Source organism: Schistocerca piceifrons, chromosome X, assembly GCF_021461385.2.
Source record: "Schistocerca piceifrons isolate TAMUIC-IGC-003096 chromosome X, iqSchPice1.1, whole genome shotgun sequence".
Lineage (NCBI taxonomy): Eukaryota > Metazoa > Arthropoda > Insecta > Orthoptera > Acrididae > Schistocerca > Schistocerca piceifrons.
Window position 1 is genome coordinate 625,264,874 of NC_060149.1, and position 26,802 is coordinate 625,291,675.

Consider the following 26,802-nt stretch of genomic DNA (forward strand, 5'->3'; position numbering starts at 1 on the left):
AAACATAAGGAGAGAAACGAGTGTGTACTGTGAGGAGTGCGATGTTGGATTGTGTGCAGTACCATGCTTTGAGCTATACCATACAAAGAGTCATTTCTAATAAATATTCTTCAAGAAACCGTATTTCCTTTAGATCTACCACTAAAACCTTTCCTCGTTATATAAAAATTAATAATAAATAATGTTTAATTCTGCAACAGCGTTACTACTGTGAAAACCTTCGAATTGTTAGGTATTCAGTAGTTAGATAATCACTTGCCCCCACAATAATCGCACATAAGCGTGTCAAATACGTGCCACTACAGTAAGCGCTAGATGCGCGGAAAGAATTTCACGTGCTGTAACGGTTCTAGCCGCCAAAACTCCCCGCCTGAGCAGCGCTGCAGCGGCCGACAATAGCCCGAAACTGGGCGCTTTTCGCCACAACAGACAACACGGTCGAGGGGTTAAGCACGGGCAGATCAGTTTGTACGTATTTTTCGTGGCAGATCTAAAGCAAGAAAGGAGATGGAAAGAAGAATTTGTGAGAAGGATGTTACAGATTGAAGAACACGACAAAAGAGAAACCCGCGACAATGTTATGACAAAATAATCTTAAGAAAATTAGTGTACGAAACTGAAGAAGCATTATCTGCCGAGAAAAAGACACACAAACAGTACAGAAGATTAAATCGGTTCAAGGTTATTAATATTTGTGGGACCAGGAATTTAGAGACAAGAAAAGAACCTGTGAAGTACTACTTATGTGTCGAAGAAATTTTCGACATTATTGAAGCAGCTCATCAGGCCGATGGTCATGGAGGTCGAGACAGATTAAAGGTTGAAACTTCAAGAAAATTTGCAAACATAACAGTGGAGATGATAAACATTTATCTGTCTATGTGTGAAACTTGTAAGCGCAAAAGGAGCATTAAAAAAAGGGGGCATGTTTCGAAACCTATACTTCATTCAGAAATGAACAGTCGTTGCCAAGTTAATCTGATCGACATGTAAACTCAAAAAGATCGTGAATTTAAGTATATAATGGTGTATTAGGACCACTTGACAAAATTTATTTTGTTACGTGCACTGCAAAGCAAGAGGTCAGAGGAAGTGGCACATCATTCAACAGATATATTTTTGACATTTGGTGCACCTTGTATTTTACACTCTGACAACGGCAGAGAATTTGTTAATTCTGTCATAAACGAGCTGGCTGTATTTTGGCCTGAGTATAAACTGGTTCACGGAAAACCGAGGCACAACCAAAGCCAAGGTTCTGTTGAACACGCCAACCAAGACGATGAAAAAAAATTGGCTTCATAGATGCAGGACAACATTACCACCAACTGATCTACGGTCTTCGCTTTGTACAGTCTATGAAAAATCGGGCATATCATTCAGGTATCAAGCAAACACCTTACAAAGCTATGTTTGGCACAGAACCGCGAGTAGGGCTTATGACTTCGAGTTTGCCTCTAGAAGTTACTAAGGAGATAGAAGATGAAGACGATCTTAAAGAGGCTTTCAATAAAATTAATGTGGTAGACGCAGTAAATGACACACCTGAAGAACTGGAACAATCACACGACTCAGAGGAGATAGAGGTTATGGCTAGTAGCAATGGACAGATTACAGCTGCAGCCAGACAAGAATATGCACAAGCTTTGCCCAGTACAAGTGTACAGTCTCTAACAACAGCAGCAACCAATCAAGAGGACCCAGAAGCCGTAGCTAGTACGAGTGCAGAGCCTCATATAATTCCAGCTTGTCACGAAGATCCAGAAGCTGAAGCTATTACGAAACGACAATCTCAGACACGAACAGCTAGAGAAAACGCTCACGAAAACCTGACGAAACAGGCCAAAATAATAAACATGGCTTCAGATTCAATACACGCAACTGTAGAAATCAGTGACAATGTAATTATACCGATTCCTGTTATCGACAGAGCAAAAGCAGATCTCCACAATATTATTGGAGTTGTTGTTCAGAAAGATGAACAGGGCTTGCACAAGATTGAAACGAAATATGGGATACTCGGCAAATTGTATTGCAGGTATGTATTTATGAATTGATTTCAATAATTAAGGACAAGTGTCAGACATATTTATTACTTAATTGATATAATACTCAGAAAATGTTGCTAACTCTTCAAGTAATTAATTAATATTTTAAGTTTTAATACTTACATTGTAATATATTTTATAATATGTGTTACGTACCTAATCGCATTTCAAACAAGATAATTAAAAGTTCTCTTCCAGATCCGAATTCGACGTGTCCAAAGAGAAATTCTAGCTGCTGGAAGGCGTGCCAGAGACAAAGGTATCATGAACAACTGCTGTCAAGATGGCAGCCTTAGGATCAGGACAAGGATTCGCTCTCTCTGTGTGTAAGAAGGCATGTATTTCAAAGAGGTGCTTTTGTAGGAAAAAAGGAAACCTTTGTAACTCAAAATTTCACGACAGCTTGCCTTGCATTAACAAATTATCACAATTTTTGATGGTCACTGTACGATTATTTGTTTCCACTTTCGTAACTAATACTGCTAATATGGCTCTGTAATGTTCCTTAAAATGTTTCTTCAGTGTATGGTTATTTTTGTATTGCTGTAGTTAATATTAATGACTTAGATGCATGATCAATATTATCAATAAATATTGCATTGCACAATACAAAAATGCTGTTTCTTATTTCAATCAATATGTAGTTGCTATAAATTTTAATATCTGCCCTAATTAAATTTAATTAATACTAGTTCTGTCTAGTTTAGTTAGACCCCATTCTTACTAGTTGAAACTAGGTGATAGTGATAGCCTTAGTTACAACTTCAATTTACTGCTCGTCAAATGCGCAGGTCAGTTAAAACTAGTTTTAACTAGGCAAAACGCGTTTTGACGAAGTGACTCATTATAAACCAGTTTTAACTTGTAAGACCGCGTTGTAACTAAAAACCAGTTTTGACCGTAACATATGCACTGCTAAGGCTCCTGCTCTCCAGCATCTCAACTGTTAAGTCTTAGAGTATATGTGTACGATGGAATAAAAAATATTACAACTGCTTATAATGTAAACACACGTAACAGTTTGCACACTATATAAGCAGACAGACAGTGTATACAGCCATTCCCACCGCAGATTGTGGTGATGTGACATCAGGAAGCGAAATCTGATATGACAACAGGTGCTAGAAATACAACAAAGGCAGGTAATAAAGGCCGTGCAGTGTAGGATACTTCCTAAAAGGTACGAATAACGTAAGAAAAGGAAATAAGGAAAGTAAAATAAATGAAAAAAATAGAGAAGATAGGAATGGGAATTAATGTAAACGGAAAGAAAGTTTACCAAAGTCACACCTCAACAATATACAAAGGTATATAGCTACTGCTGACCAGGGAAGGAGACGTGTGAGAAGTTGAGACTAAATTGGCATCAATTAATCATCGACTGCTTGAGCTGGAGACAGCAGCAAGCTTTCAGATCGTGCTATGACAAGGAGACCCTTCAGCTAGCGGTGTCCTGTAACAAGGCCACAACGTTCGGTCAGTTCGTTTCGTAAGGGGGCGACAGACTGATTACAAAGGCACTCTTCGAAGCGCACATACTTTCGCCGTAGCACAAGCGAGAGATCTGTCGTGAGAGCAAAATCCACTCACTTTCCCAGAGACCAAAAGCGGTCATTGGAAATTTCCGTTCACTGGTGGGAAAAATCGCGAAAGTTAACCGGTGCATTCCATCTGAGACAGAGGAAAGATGCATTGACCAATCGCTGGCAATGTCACGGAGTGTTATCATATATGGAGTCACACACAGGCCACATGAAGCGCCGTAATTGCCTATCATCAGAAAAAAATCTGAAAGATCGCATTATTTGGAAAGCAAGTGACGATGGAGGGGCACAAGGCCATAATGTGATCTGGTGGCGAAAGAATTCGAAATTCTGTCGCGGGTGTGGATGTGAGAGGCTGCCATTCTACTATAGGACATGTCACGTCCACATTATGCGCAGCGGACAGGGCGATTCGCGCAAATGGCGACATCGGAGGCTATGAGAAAGGCGGGTGCAAAGGATGCGTTAAACCAACATAGCCGCTTAGGGCCAGTTGTTTGTTTCCCCTTGCTACAGTAATATGCACTTTAGTTATATAATCCATAAACCAGATAGAGTACTATAGTAACCTACTTCAAAGTAAATCATTCTTCATTTGGTTACGGAAAACCGAGAAACCCAAACCACCATCGCAACAGTGTATCTATCGTTTTTGTTTGAGTACAAGGGTATGTTCGTATCAGGGAAGTATCAGCCTACTGATACCATTCTAAAGCATCTCGATAGCAACATAACTAGGACTTAATTGTAACCGAGCGAGGTGGCGCAGTGGCTAGCAAGCTGGACTCGTATTCGGGAGGACGACAGTTTAATCCCACTTCCGGCCATTCTCATTTAGGTTTTTTGTGATTTCCCTAAATCGCTCCAGGCAAATGCCGGGATGGTTCCTTTGAAAGGGCACGGCCGACTTCTTTCCCCGTCCTTCCCAAATCCGATGAGACCGGTGACCTCACTGTCTGGTCTCCTCCCACAAAACAACCCAACTTAATTGTCCGTTGCTTTAAAGTACATGGCCGCTAATTGATCATTCTTTTAAGCTTACTTGAATGGCGCTCATCGGGGAGCACTGCTGAATTCAAGTACACTTGAATGACATCCAGCGTGGGGCGTAACTAAATGTAAGCTCACATCAAAAGAGTCAATGAAGTAAGGTGAAATATTCCTGGGGCCGTTTCACATACCGTAATTAGGTTTCCACAGAATTATATTGTAAGAAATTCCTCGCTACACGACTTGCCAGAGATAGAGATATAAATATCGACGACGCTTTTTCAAATGGTAAAGTAATAAGCTCAGTTGCTAGTACCGTACGTCTCAAAGCGGCAATTTCTACTGTGTTCCACTTTTCGATATCCGATAAGTAGTTTTGAAAAATTTACGACATTTCAAAATCAGTGTTTGTCGGTTGTGAACACCAGATCTTTTGTCTTATTTTCGAGCCAGCCGGAGTGGCCGTGCGGTTCTGGGAGCTACAGTCTGGAGCCGAGCGACCGCTACGGTCGCAGGTTCGAATCCTGCCTCGGGCATGGATGTGTGTGATGTCCTTAGGTTAGTTAGGTTTAATTAGTTCTAAGTTCTAGGCGACTGATGGCCTCAGCAGTTAAGTCGCATAGTGCTCAGAGCCATTTGAACCATTTTCTTATTTTCTGCCAAAATTAAAAAAAATACTTCATGACGGACAAGGAGGAGACAGAATGCTGCCCAGCTTCGATATCGGTATAAAATGGTCACAGGTGAAATGTAGCTCTATGTTCTGTCTGTGTATTTCACATGTATCGAGTGCGGTTATATTGAAAAAAGAGGGTGTTTAACAGACCAAGAGAAATTATTCCATTTCCTTACGCAGAATGCAGTAGGAATGTGAAGAGACAAGTTTCGCTATCTGACGGAAGATGTCCAATAAGAACGACATTTCAGCGAATTTGCCAACATTATCACTCTGAGGGCACAGTAATGCCACTCACGTGGTAAGAAAGAAGCCAGCAGGTGCACAAAATTGATTATCTACCACATGTTGCCCATAATTATCACGTTATTTCTAGAGAAATTAGGAATTGAGATTCCATCCGATAAAAGCTGAATGTAAGAAATATCACTGGGCTACTGACAGTTCTTTGCAGCTGAGATAGGTTGGCCATCAGCAATGGAATGTGAACGCCAGGTCTGAGGTTATTGGAGACTACGTAACCGTCCCTTACTTCCCTCAAGAAACCGTAATGAGTGACAAATACACACAACTTCTTAATGAAGCGCCACTGGCTCTCCTACAAGAAGAAGAGCTGGAAATACTTAGATGTATGTGGCACCTGCAAAATGGTAGCGCGGCTCAGAATTTCCCTATGGCTAGGGAAGCGTTCACCCAGCCCTGTAGAGGACGTAAAGGGGTTATTAGTTGGCCTGCAGTCTCTCCAGTTTTAACTACAATGGATTTTTTCTGTGGAGAAACGCTTCATGACGTAAACAGAGCTTTATGGAAATTTTTTTTGACCACTTTCTTCTACGACTTCCGATTTGTAGTTGCTGTGATGTAATTTTAGAGTGTAAGTGTGTATATCGGTACCAAACTGGTGTTAGTGTTGTGGTTCATGCGAAATTAATATTTAGCACTCTTCATCCCCGATGTTGCTGTTTTACAATTACATATAACTTGGAACAGAAGCATCAGAAGATTTTTTGCCGTAGTTAACCATTGAATCATCCTTATGTGGAATGTTCTTTGCCTTCCAGTTCATGTGTCAGCCCAGTCACTTGTAGACAAATGCAATTAGTATCACTTTTAAACAGTACTTTCTTCACCCGTTCCGAACCTCTAATTAGACTTTCTTAACTGCTTCAAGCGGGACGTGACGACTCCATAGACTTTCCCAGTTGTCATCTTATGGTTTGATGTTACAAACAGATCAGTCCTAACTTAAATACACTGCAATTTTTTTCGGAATTACATGTCAAATTTCGGTGAGCTGAACGATCCCCAATTCGTCTCCTTTAGATGTGCCTTTATACCAGCAGAAACTACTGTGGCTCCATTTGAAAAAGTGTAGTTGAACCCGAGTTCTGTTTAAATAACAAGGCTATGAAAACAATTCCTGAAATATTTAAGGTGAACCGCCCAGCTGACTCACTCTGTATGTATAACGACCACTTATCTAAGAAATGTGATAACAATGGATGCTTTCAACAAAGTTGCTTGCCTGCATACAGTTTTCACCTAACTCCATATCTACGGATTTCTATTTCTTTCGGGAACGTTGCTCATAAGGGGAAGGCGGTGTTCTGTGTGCTTTGTACACTTTCCACTAACGATTTATCATTATCCGACTGTAAACAGTCGTTGTAACAAGTTACATCATTCACTATGGATAGAAGCTTCTGAAACACATGAAACTGAGTGGTTTCCCTCCCCTTTTAATTATTTAGTTATACGAACAAAGAGTACTACCCAGTGACGCAAGACTTGCGTGCGAGAGCAGTAGAATCGCAGATGGCAAATTGGTCTCATTGGCTTGCGAACCATTATCACACGAGTATTAGATACGGTTCAGTTCCATCTTTCTTTTGGTACAAATTGAATCACACTCACAAAAGGAAATTCCTATTGGTCTCCTATTACCCGTCTTGCGGAGCGACCACAAACAATTAAACACAGCGAGCTGACATGTCGCAGCACTGATATGGTTATTAAGAGGTTTATAAAGAGGACAATGGGTTTTCCAGATTTTTAAAAATAGCTTAAATCTTAATGCACATTTTCTAAATAAAAATTGAGTAGTATATGAGGTGACATGAATGGCAGACAAGGACCATGACAACGGAATTTTGTTCCTAATGATTAGCCACCCATAGTTAGAACTATAAAGTACGTTCAGATGCAGGCCCTAATTCAGACCGCAGACTAGTAAACCAAATGTCAGGTTGAAACTGGAAAAAACTAAATTAAAATCTGTATCCAAAGATTCTCTTATGAGTAGAGTGACAGCATGGTGCATGTCTTGGTGACTGGCTGAACATAAACAATGAGTTATTTTCGACACAGGGAAACCTGAAACTGACACACAACTGATAATTAGAATTGGGAAGAAGAAAGCCGTGGTCGGCTAAGCGACTGATCTTACTTTATTTGCCGGCCGCAGTGGCCGAACGGTTCTAGGCGCTTCAGTCCGGAACCGCGCTGCGGCTACGGTCGCAGGTTCGAATCCTGCCTCGGACATGGATGCGTGTAATGTCCTTTGGTTAGTTAGGTCTAAGTAGTTGTAAGTCTAGGAGACTGATGACCTCAGATATTAAGTCTCATAGTGCTTAGAGCCAGTTGAACCATTTCTTTTTTTTACGTTATTTAAATTTTATAAATCATAGATTTAAAGTAAAGTTACTTAAGGCTATTGGGTGTTGAATTCAGTGGCTGCAATAGTAATCACTATTATTGTAAGATACGGGAATCTCTGTAGCAAACATTCGAACATGAGAGTTAACTTATTTGTATTTTGCAAATCGTTGTAAACGTCTTGAGTTCATTAGGTAGACTTTATAGGTTATTTTTAATGCGTACAAGAGGATTCGATTCTAAGAAAATCTAAACGAAATGTGCTTGAATTTTTTATTTAGCAGTTGTTTTTTTTGCATAGTATTAACATCTAAGGGAAACAATATTTATTATCAGCGCTGTTGTTTTACTCCTCCTGATCGGAGAATTCTATTGAATACCTACTAGCTTACATTTACTGTAAGTAAAGAGTATACAACGGGCAATGATATGTGGTATAATAATTTTAATACGTAAGGTATTTTTATGGAAAGATTATCTTCAGGCATTCAGAAGTTGTGTGATTCTATTTCAGAGACTACTGAATCAAATGAACAACGTAACCAATAGTACGACTTCGTCCGAACACGCCTCGAAAGGCCCAACGGTACCGACAGACCATCGTGTCATCCTCAGGCGATAAGCCTCACTGGGTACAGATATGAAAGGCCGGCCGGAGTGGCCGTGCGGTTCTGGGAGCTACAGTCTGGAACCGAGCGACTGCTACGGTCGCAGGTTCGAATCCTGCCTCGGGCATGGATGTGTGTGAATTCCTTAGGTTAGTTAGGTTTAATTAGTTCTAAGTTCTAGGCGACTGATGACCTCAGAAGTTAAGTCGCATAGTGCTCAGAACCATTTTGAACAGATATGAAAGACATGTGATCAGCACACCAGTCTCCCAGCCGTTGTCAGTTTTCTTGACCATAGCTTCTTTTTCTCGGTCAAGTAGCTCCCTAATTGGCGTCGCAATGGCTGAGTGCATCCCACTAACCAACAGCGCTCGGTAGACATGGACGGTCACCCATCCAAGTGCTAACCAAGCCCGACAGCGCTTTACTTTGCTGACGTAACGGAAATCGGTGTTTCCACAGTGGCAAGGCCATTGGGTAAATAGTAGGAGCACACTGATTATTCCTCGTACGTAGGAAGTTACATTAACCTTGGCCGGAATGCGTGCAACGATTTCGTTGGGAAGGGTGTTATATAGTTGTATTCTCTTCTAAGGGAAGTTAAGCTACAACAGTTGTAGCTGATCGTCGATATTTTGGATATTGGCACTGTGCTGTAGTTGGCATCCGAGCTAGTACCGTGCATGTTTCATCATCGAATGACTGTAGAATCCGTCTGGCCAAGGGAGTATTTCAGTAACATACAAACAGTTGAGGGAGAGACACATTATGTTTGTTTACAAGTAGTGTCCTGTTCAAATATGGTGCTCGTGAGGGGGCGAGATGTCTGTGACGAGATGATGCGAAGTCAGAGTTTCCTAGACCATCACCAGCGGTGACATCAGCTCATTTATTTATTTGTTACAATTAGTTCACTATCTATATAACAGTTTGTGGGCAGTATTACTACTAATACAATTCTGCTAACACAATTACTAATGTGACAGTGTGTTAACAATTGGAATTTATTTTTAGTTCTTTAGTAATATAAAAACAGGTTACAAAAAAAATACAAAGATTGGAAAACATAAATAAATAATGATTGAAGAGAATGCAAATAGGAAAGAAAGGTGTGAGGGACGTTAGTGAAAGAGAAAATTTGATCCTGAAGCAGCTTTATAGGTATTTGGTTTTACAACTGATATCTGTTGCTTTACAGAAAATTTTGGCTTCATTAATTGTGTTATTTGAATTAATCCTAATCTAATGTTAACTACACAGTTTTTATACTATTTTATTTGTTCTATTGTCAGGTTCTGTTATATCAGTTTGGTCTTTCGGCTTTGTAGGGATAATTACATTAATATTTGAATGTCACGTTCACTTTCTGTATCTGTTGTTTCATCCGATTCAATGTCAGAGTCAGTTTCCGTGTGTGTTTCGTGCCACGTGTTTTGTTGTAGTGCTCGTGTTACGTTTTGTAGTGTTCTTAATATGGTCTATTTCGTCTGTAAGCTTCGCGGGTCGTTTGAGATAAGTCTGTTCAAGATGTACCATTTGTTCTGATCTCTTATTTTCCTAGATCTTGTAATTCTACATTCGGTCTTATTCACCATATACAATTTATTTTAGACCTAAACGATGGAGATGGGCGGCATACGGGCCATGAGTTATTCCTCTTGTGGGGTCAATGTATTTTAGTCTTACGCGTTCTTATACATTAGGGACGAAAGAGCAGACACGTCGTCCCTTGTTTGTCTGGTCCCATTCCTCCTGCCATGTTTCAGTCAGCCATATGTTGAGCTGTCTTCCGAAGAAAGCCAGCCACCAGAGACTGATGAAAGCTTCAGCAATGTTTATCAATATAGCCACTGATATTTGTCGTCAGTTGTCTGTATTATTTCTGTTACTTTGTTTATTGCGTCGTCTATAGATCTGTGGTGTGCTACGCCGTACTGTTGGGGATTTAGTCCGACTAGCTGTCTGACTGCGTTGGCAGTTTTCCATATTCTTCCCTGCAGTAATGTGTCGTTTAGTAAGCTTCTTAGGTTAGATATAGTTTGTGGAGCGGCGTTTTTGATCGTATCCGGGTGAATTTCCTCTGGACCAGGAGCTTTCCTATTTTGTAATTTTCTGATTGCCAAAGCAGTCTCTTCACGTTCAAAAGGGGCAGTGTCTCCGTTAATCGCGTATGGATCAGTTAGTTGTCTGCGTAAGTTTGTATGTTGTGGGTTGTCTTGTGTATAACCGTCATCGGGAAGGAGTTCACTCGAAAGCTATTGAGCAGAGCATTTTCAACCTTTTGTGAATGTGCCATCCGGTGTTCTAAGCGCTGACATTACAATTGGGCGCTTTAAACGCTCTGTTTGTATCTTAAAAGGTGCCCACCAGATGTTGTTTTGCGTGTTGGTCTTTACAGATTTGTCCCAGTGATCCTGTCTGCTTTTGGAGTTCGTTTTTGTATCGTTGTTTTGCGTCTAAGTAATATTGTAGTCTTAATGTTTCTTTCCTGGGCTGTCTTAGGTTTTTGGTAGTAGTGTCGTTGGTCTCGCGTTTCTTTTCTCGGTCTTGTTAATGTGGTTAGCCATACTAAAACTTGTTTTTGTATGATTTGTGTTGTTAGAATTGCTTGCTTTTGTGCTTGTGCTAGAATATTTGTTACGTCTGCTCGGTAATCGATACCGCCTCGAACAATGGTTACACGTGAGGTCTCAATTGTTTGTTTAAGTTTATTCCAGTCTGCTTAGTTTAAGATTAGTCGTTTCTGTAGCATGTAGTGTATGTTTGTGTTACTAGTTCTCGTTTGTATTACAACTGCATTGTGGTCGCTTTGCGTTACGTTGTCTGAAACTTTCCAATCTGCTATATGTGTAATTGCCAGTGTTTGCATGTGAGGGGTCTATGTTAGTTTTATTTCCCATGTTATTGCTGTAGGTCGACAGTTGAGCAGGTTTATTTAGAATAAATAGATTGTATTCATGTATTACGTCCACCATTACGTGTCCTTTTTAGTCCATTCTATCTGAGTACCAAAGAGTCACGTTTGCTGGAATCATTAGTCCTTTTCCATTTCCAAATCGTGCTAGGTCTTTCATTCTGTCTACGAAGTGTTCTAAGTCAAATAAGTATTGTGTATATATTGAGAAGATCATCCAAGAATTGTTCCCTTGTGTTACGTCAACTGTTGTAATATGTTCAAAAATGGAACTAAGCACTATGGGACTTAACATCTGAGGCCATCAGTACCCTAGACTTAGAAATACTTAAACCTAACTAACCTAAGGGCATCACACACATCCATTCTCGAGGTAGGTTTCGAACCTGTGACCGCAGCAGCCGCGCGGCGCCGGACTGAAGCGCCTAGAACCGCTCGACCACAGCGGCCGGCTGTAATATCTTCCGAACATACTTGTATGATTAGTGTAGCTGTGGTTTTTATGTTATATACTATGATTATTGCCTTGCTGTCCGATCTCTAGTTTATCGTCATTTAGTGTTTTGGAAGGTCAGATATTTTGCCATTACGTAAGTATGGTTCTTAAAGACACACTACGTCAGCCTCTACTTCTTCCACAACCTTCAAAAGATCTTTAACGTCTATGGCACTTCTCGTGCAATTTAATTGTAAGAAAATCGTTATGGCCGTATGGTTAATACAAAACATCTAGGACCGGTCGACGTATTGTCAAAGTATACTCGTCCATGTGCCCTTACAAGGTCTTCGTACGCCTTGTCCAAGTTCATTCCTTCATTCCTCCAAGCACATTTATGTAAGAGCCCTTTTTTGTCTGACGGTATATTTTCAGGTCGTAGGATCATTCGGTCAGTTTGCTCTGTCGTCGTTTAGTAATATACAGGGTGATTATTGTTAAACTTTCAAAACGCAGTAGAAATAACACCACTAATCAGAATAACGTCAAATTGCAGCGGAATATTATCGGAGAAGGGGGAAAAACGTATTGCAAAAGAAAAAAAATATTGTAAAAATTGATCAATAGATGGCGCTGTATGTGTCAGAATACGTCAATGAAAACACGTGTAATGCGTACGACCCATTGAAGTTGGTATAAATACGCCGGGTACACGGCTTTTCCTCCTTTCGTATCTGCGACGTTCGCCACGACTGTCTCAATGCAGGATCGCGCTCTGCTGTATTACAAGAATGATGACTGTGCACACGTCGCTCTGCGGAAGTTCCGGACACTGAAGGGTTCGAAAATAGGCTATATTCCGATGACTGCCATGGGTCTGGAGAAAATAATTCGGAATTCTAAAAGACGGGTTCTTTTGCTGTACAACCTGGTAGAGGGAGGAAGCAAATTAATTCGACGTCAGTGGAAGCAATGGCCACAGCAATGCAGGAAGAGATTAGTAGTGGTGTGCAAACGTGTAGTGCACGGAGAATTACCCGAACATTGGGCATACCCGTGACCACGGTGGGTAAAATCCTACGAAACATCCTTCTTTGCTATCCTTTCAAAATTACCCATCTCCACGAGTTGCTTCCTGTCGACCTGCCAGCAAGAGACCTTTGCTTTGGAATTTCTTGCTCGCATGGAAGTGGACAATGACTGGCCGTGGAAGATTTTGTGAACAGATGAAGCCCACTTCCATCTGACAGGATATGTCAATACACAGAATAATCGAATATGGGCAACGGAAAATCCACACGCAGATCAACCAGTACCACTTCATCCTGAAAAGGTCAGTATGTGGTGCGGGTTTACGGCATCATTTATCATAGGTCCATATTTTTTCGAAGAGGCAGGTGCCCCGGTCCTGTTACATGTACCGTTACTGGTAAGCGCTAAGACTGTCTTTTGGGTAACCACGTCATTCCAGCTCTCCAACAGCGTGGATGTATCGATGTGATCATTTTTATGCAAGGTGGCGCATTTCTCCATGTTGCAAATCCAGTCAAGCAGCTGTTCAAGCGCCATTTCGGAAATGCTAGAATTATTAGCCGCCATTTCCCTACAGTCTGGCCGTCCAGATCACCTGATATTAAAACAGTGTGACTTCTGGCTGTGGGGCTACCTGAAAGATGTTGTGTTCAGTTTTCCGACTGCAAACGTTGCTGCACTGAAGGCACACATTCTGAATGTGTCCCTGGAATCACTTCGATCAGTTGTAGAACATATTGTTTCTCGATTTCAACTTTTTGCAGGAAACAGTAGACGACAGCATATCGGACATGTTTTGCACCAGTCACACGGAAATTAATAATACGATATAATTTCGACAAGCGGTTTTTGGGTTCAAAAATGGTTCAAATGGCTCTGAGCACTATGCGACTTCACCTCTGAGTTCATCAGTCGCCTAGAACTGAGAACTACTTAAACCAAACTAACCTAAGGACATCACACACATCTATGCCCGAGGCAGGATTCGAACCTGCGACTGTAGCGGTCGCACGGTTCCAGACTAAGTCGCCTAGAACCGCTCGGCCACCCCGACCGGCGCAGTTTTTGGGCCAAGGACAATTAAAAACTGATGTGATTCATGTTTTATATGCGTTTTTTGGTCTCAGGGAAATTAAAAAGCGATGTGAGTGATTCTTTTTATGCGGTTTTTTTCCTCGAGATAAACGTGGGTTCTACTATGCCAAGACTACTTGGTACCTACAACAGGAAAACACAATTAATTAGCAGGAGTGCAAAATAAGAAAGTATTTATTACTTAACTTTGTTGTATCCCATGATCTGCTGGTTGACAATTATAGAAGACTCGACTAGACTTAGCGTCTGTAGAATGACATAATTTACAAGTCACTAATCTTTCAGTGACGAATTAATCTCTCGTAATCTTGAATATCGAATCCGGTGAATTTGAAGACTAACTTGGCTGTCGACATGACAGAACGTAGAATTGTTTATAACTGCCACCTTAGTACTGTTAACGTTACTGTAGTACCTTTACGGAACTTTACAACTGGGCTACAAAGACTTGATGGCAGCAATGACTGAGCTGGAGACGATGACTGACTAACATCGGCGCTGGCTGACCACTGAGCGCGGCTACGGACTGCAGACTGGCACAACTGCACTAGACTCCTGCCACACCTGAAGTGGCCTAGCGGCGCCTCGGGGCGAGCATGAGTACTGCGACTGGCTGTGTACTCCTTCGCTAGCACAGCTGTTCTTCTGTTCCGCTTATCGAGAGAATCGCATCCGGCGAATCGCCGTCTCAAGCAGTGGTGTGGTCGTATGACTGACGACATCACAGAAACCATGATCTGATGCTTAACTGTAAATACTGATAATATAAATTTACTATGTCTTTTAAATAAATAAAGTTACAGAGTTGATATTTACAACGTTTCTCATTTTAATGATGTGATTCTATACGAAATGTCGATCTTTAACGTCAACCACAAAGCTCAGATTTTAGTATTCAGGTCTTTGTCATAAAACTTGTTAATTTCACTTTAACAGTAAATCCTAAACTATTATAGATTTTTTCAATATTCAAATTTTATTAGTATCACCATAAAAATTTATGGAGGATGCAGACTAAAATTACTGTGGCTTGATTCCTTGTATTACTACAGAATTAAATAGTTTTCATAAATGTTTCCCTTTATGGTCGATCTTAGGTCCGCCATATTTAACACTGCTACGTCTCCTTGGCCACAAAGGACTTCTACTGGGTTTCCCTCTGACTTAGGTTCTTTCGTCTGTCTCACTCGCACACTACAGCGCTTAGGATTTAACAGACAATAAACACCTATGAGTTTCCCATCTCGTGGGGAAACTTGCGCCCTTTGTGGCACGCGGTCCGGGACGACATGTTTAGTTTCACAATTCCTGTAGGCTAACTCTTTCGGCCATATATTTAAATGAGAGCGCAATGCTCGTTAACTCACACGTTTCTTGTGTATTTGTTTCATTGGTGCGTGGATGACTGTATTTGTGATAAGGATCCTTTGTGGTGTTTTCTGTGTTTTGTATTACTTCCTCTTCTAGTTCTTCTACCCTCATAAAAACGTCTGTTTGTAAATTTGCTCATTCAAAAAATTTCGTGTTTTGGGTGCCTTGCTATAGTATAGACCATGTCGCCCACCCGGTTAGCCGTGCGGTCTAACGTACTGCTTTCTGGGCGGAAAGGTGTGCTAGTCCCCGGCACGAATCCACCCGGCGGATTAGTGTCGAGGTCCGGTGTGCCGGCCAGTCTGTGGATAGTTACACTATGTCGGCGATTGCTGCGCAAGCACTGTCTCCACATATGCGTACGTACACCATAATTACTCTACCACGCAAACGTTGACTTGTCTGCTGTGAGACGGGGGGGGAGGGGGGGGGAAGGGGGCGGGGGGAGGGAGGGGTCCACTGCAGGCCGAAAACCACACAATAACCCTGGGTTCGGTATGGGGCGGCGGTGGGGTGAGTGGACTGCTGCAGCCTCTTGTGTGGTTCTGTGCCACTGAGGATATGGCGGGGACGAAGACTCTCCATCGATTCTAGGTCTCCAGTTCAATACAAAACAATGCAATACAATAGTCCATGACACCTTGCAGACATGCGTCATTTATGAAATCAACAATATGGAAATATTTACTCTTAAAAAATTCACATGTAAGAAGATGTGATAAATCCATGTCATTTTCTTATAGTCCTTGCTCTTTTCTCAATGCCACCTCTCGCCGTCAGGTACTTGTGCTCGTGGATGGATGTTTGTATTCGTGTTTTGTTCTTATTTCTGGGTTGTACTCAAGATAATTACTTTTGATATTGGCAGGGGATGAGTGTTGTTGCCTATCGTTTCTGCACTGCTTAGCCCACATTATTGGAGACGTCATACTCAGTAAGTCCTATCTGCCTTTTATCAAGTTCTTTACAGATCAGACACACTTGACCGACGGCCTTATCGCAAATTCTATTTTTGTACTTGTAAAGGATGCATCCCACAGCTTTCTCCTCACCACATTCGGATTTCTTGTGGCCTGGCTTAGCACATCTTCTGTAAACTGGCTCTTTATCGTAACGTTTGGTCGGGTGACCATATCCCTAACTTTTAAAAATTTTTGGACTGATACAAAGTCTCTGACGTCTAATTACTCAAACTGTATGTACACTCTATCGGCTTGTAAAAGCAAAAATCTGACCCTTGGTGTATCCTCAAGTACACTGTCCACAGTTCTTTTGCCTCTAGGCCCTGTCTAGAATCTGATGTTGACTTCTTCCGGAAATTTCTCAAAATGGTTCAAATGGCTCTGAGCAATATGGCACTTAATATCTGAGGTCATAAGTCCCCTAGAACTTAGAACTACTAAAACCTAACTAACCTAAGGACATCACAAACATCCATACCCGAAGCAGGATTCGAACCTGCGACCGTAGCGGTCGCGCGGTTCCTGACTGAAGCGCCTAGAACTGCTCGGCCACACCGGCCGGCGGAAATTTCTGTTTCGAGCAATATGCTCACTAAGGTTTATTTCATAAAGATCGTCAAGATATTCTTCATCAGATAGTTATGTAGGAACTCGATTTACTGTTAATAGTGGCCTACATTTTTGTGGTTGTTGGCATCTGTGCATTTGTGGCAATAATCTTCTTTCTGTCTGCTAAAGTTCCTGTTTCCAGAATCAACGTGCTTTCTGTCGCTCTGATTGCCTTGATCTTTATCTTATCCTGCCTCGGTTCTTGTGATAGTATCTCGAACAAGTCTGGCATTTTTTTTTTTTTTTTTGGACTGGAAAAATAGTGCACTTTTAGCCGTCGAATTTTGGATATTTTCTTCCATCTTATTCTTTGGCTTGACCTTTTGACCTGATGGTGCTACTGCGACGAATAACATGGGAGCAGTTTTGCACTCATTTCTTCGTCTTCCGTTTCCTGACGTCAGTTCAGCAGTTTCTTTTTCCAGACGTCTTATTTTGTCGAGAGCGTCAGGGTTGTTCGCTACTCCTAGGTCCCTGCGCATTCTGTGGTTTTCAGTTCGAAAATTTACGTTTTTCCCATATCATTTCGCCTTCCCATCGCCGAGGACCATATCTTGCTTCTAAAAGATGCTCCTATTGCAGCCGAAACTTGTTTCTTTTTGAGATCGTCCTGCAATTCTCCCAAGATGTCATCGACTACTTGTACCTTTTTGGCCTCCATGTTGGCACGTTTTGGTACTAGATCTTCTAACAAATTAGCTTGACAGCAGTGGAGAGCCGAGAGTCATCGCTGAAACTGATGTGACGCCACGCGTCAGTAGTCCATGCTCTATCTGCATGAAATCACTCGAAACGAGACGATCTGTGTTGCCGTGTTAAAGGCAGCCTAAGTATAATACAGCGGTTTAATAGCCCACCTTCTCCTAAACTGCGAACAATGATGTAGCGTCAGGCTGTATGTTGTGATGAGTCCTTTATATGTTCCCAGATGCAGGTCCAGTTGTGCAGAACTTAAGATGTGTTAGGCGAAAACTGGTTCGATTCTCCCTTGGTGTGGTTGTACTCCATCGAACAGAATCCTGATGCCTGTGGTGACGCTCTCATTCTTATTTCGTACATGTGAAAGCCCAATACGAAAAAAATGAGATACTGCATTATTCGACTACGCGGCCACATGTAGACCCTCCCCCCCTTTTTTAGGGGCAAACAGTAAAACAGGGTGGATAAGTTAGTTCACCAGTGGAGGATGGCAACAACATACGACCTCCACTTGCACCATAGCTAATAGAGCCGTGTGGTGCTCAACCAACCCACTGTATTCTTATCTTACGCGTCTTCTTGAAACACAACCTAAAAATCTCCATTATCAGACTAATACGTATAATTTTCAGCTGCTTTCTAGTTTACAGTTCACTAGTCAAATTTTGTAAAATCGTTTTGCCAATTATTAATTTATTTTATTGCTCCATGATTTGTGGGTGTATAATGTTCAGTACTTGGTAAAAGTAGTTAAATTCTTTGGTTCCTGGAAATTCTTTTTTTTTGTTTATATTGCTACCATTATGCGGGCGATTGTGGTAGACAGGTGACAGATATAAAAAAAATTGTGGATTAAGTGCCAGAGAATTACATTTCACCCGCGAAACCTTGAACCACGTATAGTACACTACCTAATCGAAGGCATTCGGACAACCTTTAGTGGAGATAAACATGGGATCCGTTCACCCTTCGCAAGGCTGCTTGAACTCTGCCGGGGACGCTTTCAATGAAGTATCAGAATGTCTGCCGGAAAACGGCTGCCCATTGTTCCTTAAGAGCCGAAACCAGAGAAGGTAATGGTTATAGACACTGAACACTGGGGTGAAGTCGACGTTCTAACTCATCCAGGAGCTGTTCTAGAAGATTCATATCGGGATTCTGGGCAGGCCAGTCCTTATTAGGAATGTTATTGTCCAAAAACCGTTGCCTCACAGATGCTGCTTAATAACAGTATGATTTGCCATGCTGGCACAAATTTGTCCGCATTTTTCGAAAGTTAACGTTTTCTTAAGCACTATATCGAACAATAACACCCCAACCACGAAAAATATCCTCATAGGTGAACACCATCTCTTTTCTACTTTTCTGTTGGCACTGCACGTTGTAACAAGTAAGGTCCTCCAGGAATTTATCAGACCGCAACCCTTTCATCGGCTTGTCAAGGTAACAGCATGATTTATCACTCCAAATCACTTGTTTCTAGTCGCTCACGTTCCAATGGCGTCGCTCTATACTCCACCTCAACAGCCGCTTGGCACTGTCTGTATAAGTTTGTGGCTTATGAGGAGCTGCTCGACCATTGTACGCCACCAGTCTTTCAACCCCCCCGCACAGACACTGCACTAGCTGGACTGGATGATGTACAACCAGCCTCCGCTATGTTCGACGACCCCTGCCTGTCAGTACGCGAGGTTTGCCCGGTTTTGCATTACCTGTGACTGTTCCTTCGCAACACTCCCCGCCTCCTTTTATACTGGCGGGTCTGTCACTCGTGACATCTAGTGATCAGTTCTGTATTAAAGAGGGGTGTCCGATTACTTTTGCTTGCATGCTTTATGTGTGCGCAGAATGATTTCAAGATCATTCTGCAAGATGATTACGCCAGTGCTATGACTATTACAGTTCATGCCCAAAAATGCTGTGAACAATTTCGAAAATGAATACAGGCACTCATGAACGCAGTAAAACGTTACGTACCTGCTAATTGAGGTACAGCGAAAACTTATCTGCATAGTTGTTTCAAGTGCACGTATCTTACATATCCAGTCACGTGATATAAAATTCTGCGTTAATTATCAAATAATGACCAAAAATTTCTAATATCTTCGTTATACACATTGCGCTCTGTATGTCTGCTTTTCTGGGAAGTGTGACTCTCCGGCCATGTTACCTTCTTCATCAATACGTTTTCTTCGAAAAGAACGACCCCTGTGTTTGAATCATGTAGGTAAACCACGGAAAACCTAAATCTGGAAGTGTGGACGGGGATTGCAGGCGCAGTTCTTCCGAATACTGTCTCACCACTTCACCGCCTCGCTCGGGACATATACCGAGGATTTGGAAGTTCATTCTCAGATACATTCATGTGGATAGACTTTAATGTATGTGAATTTCTCACTCATCAAATTGCTGCAGGTAATTGTTGATGTGACTATGCTCTTTCGCTGATGGATTTTAGTTTGAAATCAGTTTGAAATTTTGAACTATGGAATATGTTTAGCGTTTGTACGTAAGATGACTGCGGGTGTTATGTCAAATGAAGGAAAACTACAGTTGCACAAGCTATTTCCTGTCCAATGAGATAATTATCACGTATGTCGGCATGTTTCACAATATACTGTTACAACAGTTCCTCACTTTTATTACCAAAAACTGTGATCAATGAATAGCCACTACGGTGTGAAAATAAAATTATTTAGAATCTATTTGTTTGCATGCTGAAGAGCGTGGCACTAAATGCTGACTTAACTTCAAACGAAGTCAATTTGCAATATTTTTTAAGCTTAAACTTAAAATATAATGCACTTATTGGTGACTGTTGCAGTGTAGACGTACATGAGCTTCAGTCATTACTGGAAGTAATCTAAATAAATTAATATGTAAATGTTTGTTCATTCAAAATTTAAACATCCGGAAAGTCTTCACCGATTGCTTTGAAATTTTGACACGACGTTGCATTCGAATAAGTGCGAGTTTTTATATACCTACTGAAGCGTCGTAAATAAGTATTTATATATCTTTACGAAGAATATATAGATTCTTTGTTAAATCCGACTGCGAGAAAGAGAAAAGGTGTGCCTTGCTCTTCTGTAAATACTTCCGGTTTTCTCTTCTTTCTCGCAGTTAGTTTTAACTGCGATAGAAGGCCATTTAACTCATCATAAAAATACGATATTGCAGTGCCTGTGTTATTCCGAGCCGGCCGAAGTGGCCGAGCGGTTCTAGGCGCCACAGTCTGGAACCGCGCGAACGCTACGGTCGCAGGTTCGAATCCTGCCTCGGGCATGGATGCGTGTGATGTCCTTAGGTTAGTTAGGTTTAAGTAGTTCTAAGTTCTAGGGGACTGATGACCTCAGATGTTAAGTCCCATAGTGCTCAGAGCCATTTGTTATTCCGAAGTACGATGCATGTCCGAAGGGACACGTAGTGCAGCCACTGTAGCCGTTATGGAACACATGCAATGTATTGGCAGTCGCGAATGTGGACAACCATCAGCTGTATAAGGGACTGACGACAATGAAAATTTGTGCCTGACCGAGACTCGAATTCGGATTTCCCACTTATAATGAGGGTTTGTCTTACAATTCGGCTATGGGAGCACGACTCACGGCCACCCCCCACTTCCACGTACCGTCAAGCATGTGTTTACAACCTGTACTTGCACACCCGTTATGTATATTCCCGTACAGGGGAGAAATTTTACTTGAAAGTCGCATGTCGTGTGTTGGCGGATAAGTACGATATTGCAGTGCCTCTGTTATTTCGAATTACGATGCAAAGTTTCGACTTTCAGGTAAAATATCTCCCCTGTTCCGAAATATGCTTAATAGATGCATGAGTACAGGTTGTTGCCATGTGGTTGACAACATAGGGAAGTTTGGAGGACGCAGTGCTGGCCTAGCCGCCGCCGTGGGCGGAGCTCGCCGGCGAGTGTGTCACGTCGTCGGCCGGGTGTCGCTGTAGCTTGTGAGTACAACATTGCCATCCAGTTATGGAAGCTCAGATTCGGAAGTCTACGTTAAAATTTTCGTTCCATTTCGGATATGACATGTTGTGGATTGGCAAGACAGCCAACCCACTATGAGAGGAAGCCGAAAGGCACGCGTTTTAGCTCACGCAGGCTGGCGTGAGGTCTGGAACAGGTCAAGGAAATGAGACTAACATAAAACGTACGTAGCTGCTGGAATACTTAACTTTAATCCATTAATGATGAACGTCGCTCTTGACGGTACATGATTCACAATATCAATAGTAACTGATAATGGCACCTTGCTAGGTCGTAGCAAATGACGTAGCTGAATGCTATGCTAAACTATCGTCTCGGAAAATGAGAACGTAAGTAGGCAGTGAACCATCGCTAGCAAAGTCGGTTGTACAACTGGGGCGAGTGCTAGGAAGTCTCTCTAGACCTGCCGTGTGGCGGCGCTCGGTCTGCAGTCACTGATAGTGGCGACACGCGCGTCCGACGTATACTAACGGACCGCGGCCGATTTAAAGGCTACCACCTAGCAAGTGCGGTGTCTGGCGGTGACACCACATGACAGGCCGAAAGTTTATGAAATCGTGACTGGTTATTAGAAAAGATAGGTTTACAAGATGATGACTTTCACGGTTTGGAATATGATTTCCTTGGTAATGCAGTGTACGTTAAAGTGCGAGACGTTGGAACATGTACCCGATTCTGACAAAAACAAGTGGTTTGGCGAACTTTCTTCATTGCAATGGTGAACCTAGTTCAATCTCAATCAGCTACGCTTCAAATGCGATCTGTGAGCATATTCAATCTTCCATTTGAAATGAAGTTTTATGTCATTAAACAAGCGTTAACACCTTATGGAACGGTTTTGCAGGTTACTGGTGAGAAACAGACGGCCAACAAAGACTTTAATGCTGACAATAGCGTGCAAAATGTTAGAACTGATCTTCATAAGCACATCCCGTCGTATATTATGGTTCAATACTTCAAAGCCTTAGTTGTTTACGATGGACAACCAACAATCTGCGTAGTATGTGGATCCACGGATCATCTTAAGGAAACTTGTCCCTGTGTCAAATCTTTACGGAGGGAAAACCAGGCACTCACCTCCCCGGGCGATGTGCGACATCAACAAAAACTGTCGTATGCGGAGATCTTGTCAGCTACAGCCCAGAAATCTGGGAATGGGCAGGGCCCTTACATATCACGTCAGGGAGAAAATGAAGGAAATCAAGATTCAACTGCACGTAGCGTATTAACAAATGAACAGAGCTCAACGGTTACTCTGCCAAAATGTTCGAATCAGGCCTCTTCAGGAGAAGCTAATACCCAGATCTTAGACGGTAGCAAGACACCTGGAAAAGAAATTACTATGCTGTTAAACATCCCGAGGTACCACTACGTTGCAATTCCGATGATGTTCCAGTGTCATCAGCAGGTAGTGACATGATAGTTGACGAGGACACAAATCCAAGAAACCCAACATTCAGCGACCAGACTGATCACCCAGTATCATGTAAGGACAATTCAAAAAAGTCGTCTGAACAAATGAAACGGCCCCCTAGAATACAAAGGAATTAGAAAGGAAAAGATCATACACAAGAGAAATCCTTAAGGAATCTGAGACAGGCGAAATGGCGGTGGCTGATGCAATTAGGTTAATGGTTCCCATTCGTTATGAGGGCATTCAGATGGAGTTAGACAATCACGTGAATACAACCGTGTTAGTATCTTCCGAGTCTCATCCAGTTCCGAGTATACTTTGATGGGAAGATACTCAGCAGTAGTAAACAGTTGTATGAAGACTTACAAGCTGGCTAAAGTTAATGTGTGTCGGTAAAGTTAGGCGGAAAAGTTACAATGTTTGAAAGATTATCTTTATGCCACTGACATAGATGCTGACATGTTACAAGAGGTTGTAACAACTAAAGTAGCGGACGTAACAGGTTATGAAGCCATTATTAACATCGGAAATGAAGGAGGAACAGCAGCTTTATTCAAAGAGGGCATCGCGTGTCGAGCTGAAGATATTTTAGAGACTGGTCGGGGTATAACTGTCCAACTTCATGACCTCATTTTAACTAACGCATATGCACCGTCTGGGAATAATGAAACACGGCACATAAGTAACTTTTATCGGAATGGGACAGTTTAACTGTTAAAGGACGTTGGGGCCACCGCCATGCTTGCCGGAGATTTTAACTGTGTGTAGAGCCGTGAAGACCAGTCGCCCAATTTTAACACTTGTCAAGAGCTACAAACGTTGGTGACTGAATTAGAACTACAAGACACCTGGACTTACTTGAATCCCCACCATACCGGATATAGTCATGCCAGTAGCACGTCAGCAAGCAGATTAGACAGAATCTGTGTTGCTAAAAAAGTCATGCGCAGTATTGATGATTGTGAGATATGGCCTATGAACTTCTCCGACTATTGTGCATACCATAATTCATTCAGGTATATTCGACAAAAAATTTTTCGTGGCCGTGGGGTATGGCAACTTAACGTCTCATTATTACAGGATGCTGAACTTAATCAACAGATTGGACAGATTTGGCACAAATCCTTACGCTCCCAAACGAGGTACAGGGAACGGATCATTTGGTGGACCGAATATGTAAATCTTGTACTTCGTAAAGGCATTACGCAGTATGCAAAAGCCCAAGCGTATTGGCGCGAACAAACGGCGGAGTATTACTTTTCCTGTTTGCGAGACCTTTATCTACACTTTCGGCTAACATACTCAACCTTGCCCCCCCCCCCCCCCCCCAACATGAACCCCGGGCCTCGCCGTTGGTGGGGAGATTTACGTGCCTCAGCGATACAGACATCCGTGCCATAGGTGCAACCACTACAGAGGGATATCTGCTGAGAGACCAGGCAAACGTGTGGTTTCTGAAGAGGGGCAGCAGCCTTTTCTGTAGTTACAGGGGCAACAGTCTGGGTGATTGACTGATGTGGCCTTGTAACATTAACCAAAATGGTCTTGTTGTGCTGGTACTGCGAACGGCTGAAAGCAAGGGGAAACTGCAGCCGTAATTTTTCGCGGGGGCATGCACCTTTAGTGTAAGGTTAAATGATGATGGCGCCCTCCTGGGTAAAATATTCTGGAGGGACCGTGCGGCTGGTCCCGTCGGAGGTTCGAGTCCTCCCTCAGGCATGGGTGTGTGTGTTTGTCGTTAGGATAATTTAAGTTAAGTAGAGCATAAGCTTAGGGACAGATGTCCCGTAAGATTTCACACACATTTTGACATTTTATTCCGGAGGTAAAATAGTCCCCCATTTGGATCTCCGGACGGGGACTAATCAGGAGGACTTCGTTATCAGGAGAAACGAAACTGGCGTTCTACCGATCGCAGCGTAGAATGTCAGATCCCTTAATCCGGCAGGTAGGCTAGAAAATTTAAAAAGGGAAATGGATAGGTAAAAGTTAGATGTAGTGGGAATTAGTGAAGTTCGGTGGCAGGAGGAACAAGACTTCTGGTCAGGTGATTACAGGTTTATAAATACAAAATCAAATTGGGGTAATGCAGGAGTAGGTTCAATAATTAATAAGAAAATAGGAACGCGGATAAGCTACTACGAAGAGCATAGTGAAAGCATTATTGTAGCCAAGATCGACACGAAGCCCACGCCTACCACAGTAGTAAAAGTTTATAAGCCAACAAGCTCTGCACATGATAAAGAGATTGAAGAAACGTATGATGCTGTAAACGATACTATTCACATAGTTAAGGGAGAGGAAAATTTAATAGTCATGTGCACTGGAATCCGATAGTACGGAAAGGAAGAGAGTGAAAAGTAGTAGGTGAATATGGACTGGGAGTAAGTGATAAGTGATGAATGAGTAAGCAGCCTGGTATAATTTTGCGCTGAGCATAACTTAATCATAGCTAACACTTGGTTTAAGAATCATGAAAGAAGGCTGTATACGTGGAAGAGGCCTGGAGACGCTGGAAGATTTCAGTCAGATTATATAATGATAAACAGAGATTTAGAAACCAGGTATTAAATCGTAAGTCATTTCCGGGGGCAGATGTTTACTCTGACCACAATTTATTGGTTGCAAACTGTAGACTAAAACTGAAGAAACTGCAAAAAGGCAGAAATTTAAGGAGATGGGACCTGGATAAACTGAAAGAACCGATGGTTGTAGAGAGTTTCAGAGAGAGCGTTAGGGAACGATTGGAAAATACGGGGGAAAGAAGTACAGTAGACGAAGAATGGGTAGGTTTGAGAGATGAAATAGTTATGGAAACAGAGGATCAAGTAGGTAAAAAGACGAGGGCTGGTAAAAATTCTTGGGTAAAAGAAGAGATATTGAATTTAATTGATGAAAGGAGAAAATATAAAAATTCAGTAAATGAGGCAGGCAAAAAGGAATACAAACATCTCAAAAATGAGATAGATAGGAAGTGCAAAATGCCTAAGCAAGAATGGATAGAGGACAAATGAAAGGATGTAGAGGCATATATCACTAGGGATAGGATAGATACTGCCTACGGGAAAATTAAAGAGACGTATCCAGAAATGAGAATCATCTGTACGAATATCAAGAGCTCAGATGGAAAACTAGTCCTATGCAAAGAAGGGAAAGCAGGAAGGCGGACGGATTATACAGGGTGTTACAAAAAGGTACGGCCAAACTTTCAGGAAACATTCCTCACACACAAAGAAAGAAAATATGTTATGTGAACATGTGTCCGGAAACGCTTGCTTTCCATGTTAGAGCTCATTTTATTACTTCTCTTCAAATCACATTAATCATGGAATGGAAACACACAGCAACAGAACGTACCAGTCTGACTTCAAACACTTTGTTACAGGAAATGTTCAAAACTTGCTCCGTTAGCGAGGATACATGCATCCACCCTCCGCCGCATGGAATCCCTGATGCGCTGATGAAGCCCTGGAGAATGGCGTATTGTATCACAGCCGTCCACAATACGAGCACGAAGAGTCTGTACATTTGGTACCGGGGTTGCGTAGGCAAGAACTTTCAAATGCCCCCATAAATGAAAGTCAAGAGCGTTGAGGTCAGGAGAGCGTGGGGGCCATGGAATTGGTCCGCCTCTACCAATCCATCGGTCACCGAATCTGTTGTTGAGAAGCGTACGAACACTTCGACTGAAATGTGCAGGAGCTCCATTGTGCATGAACCACATGTTGTGTCGTGCTTGTAAA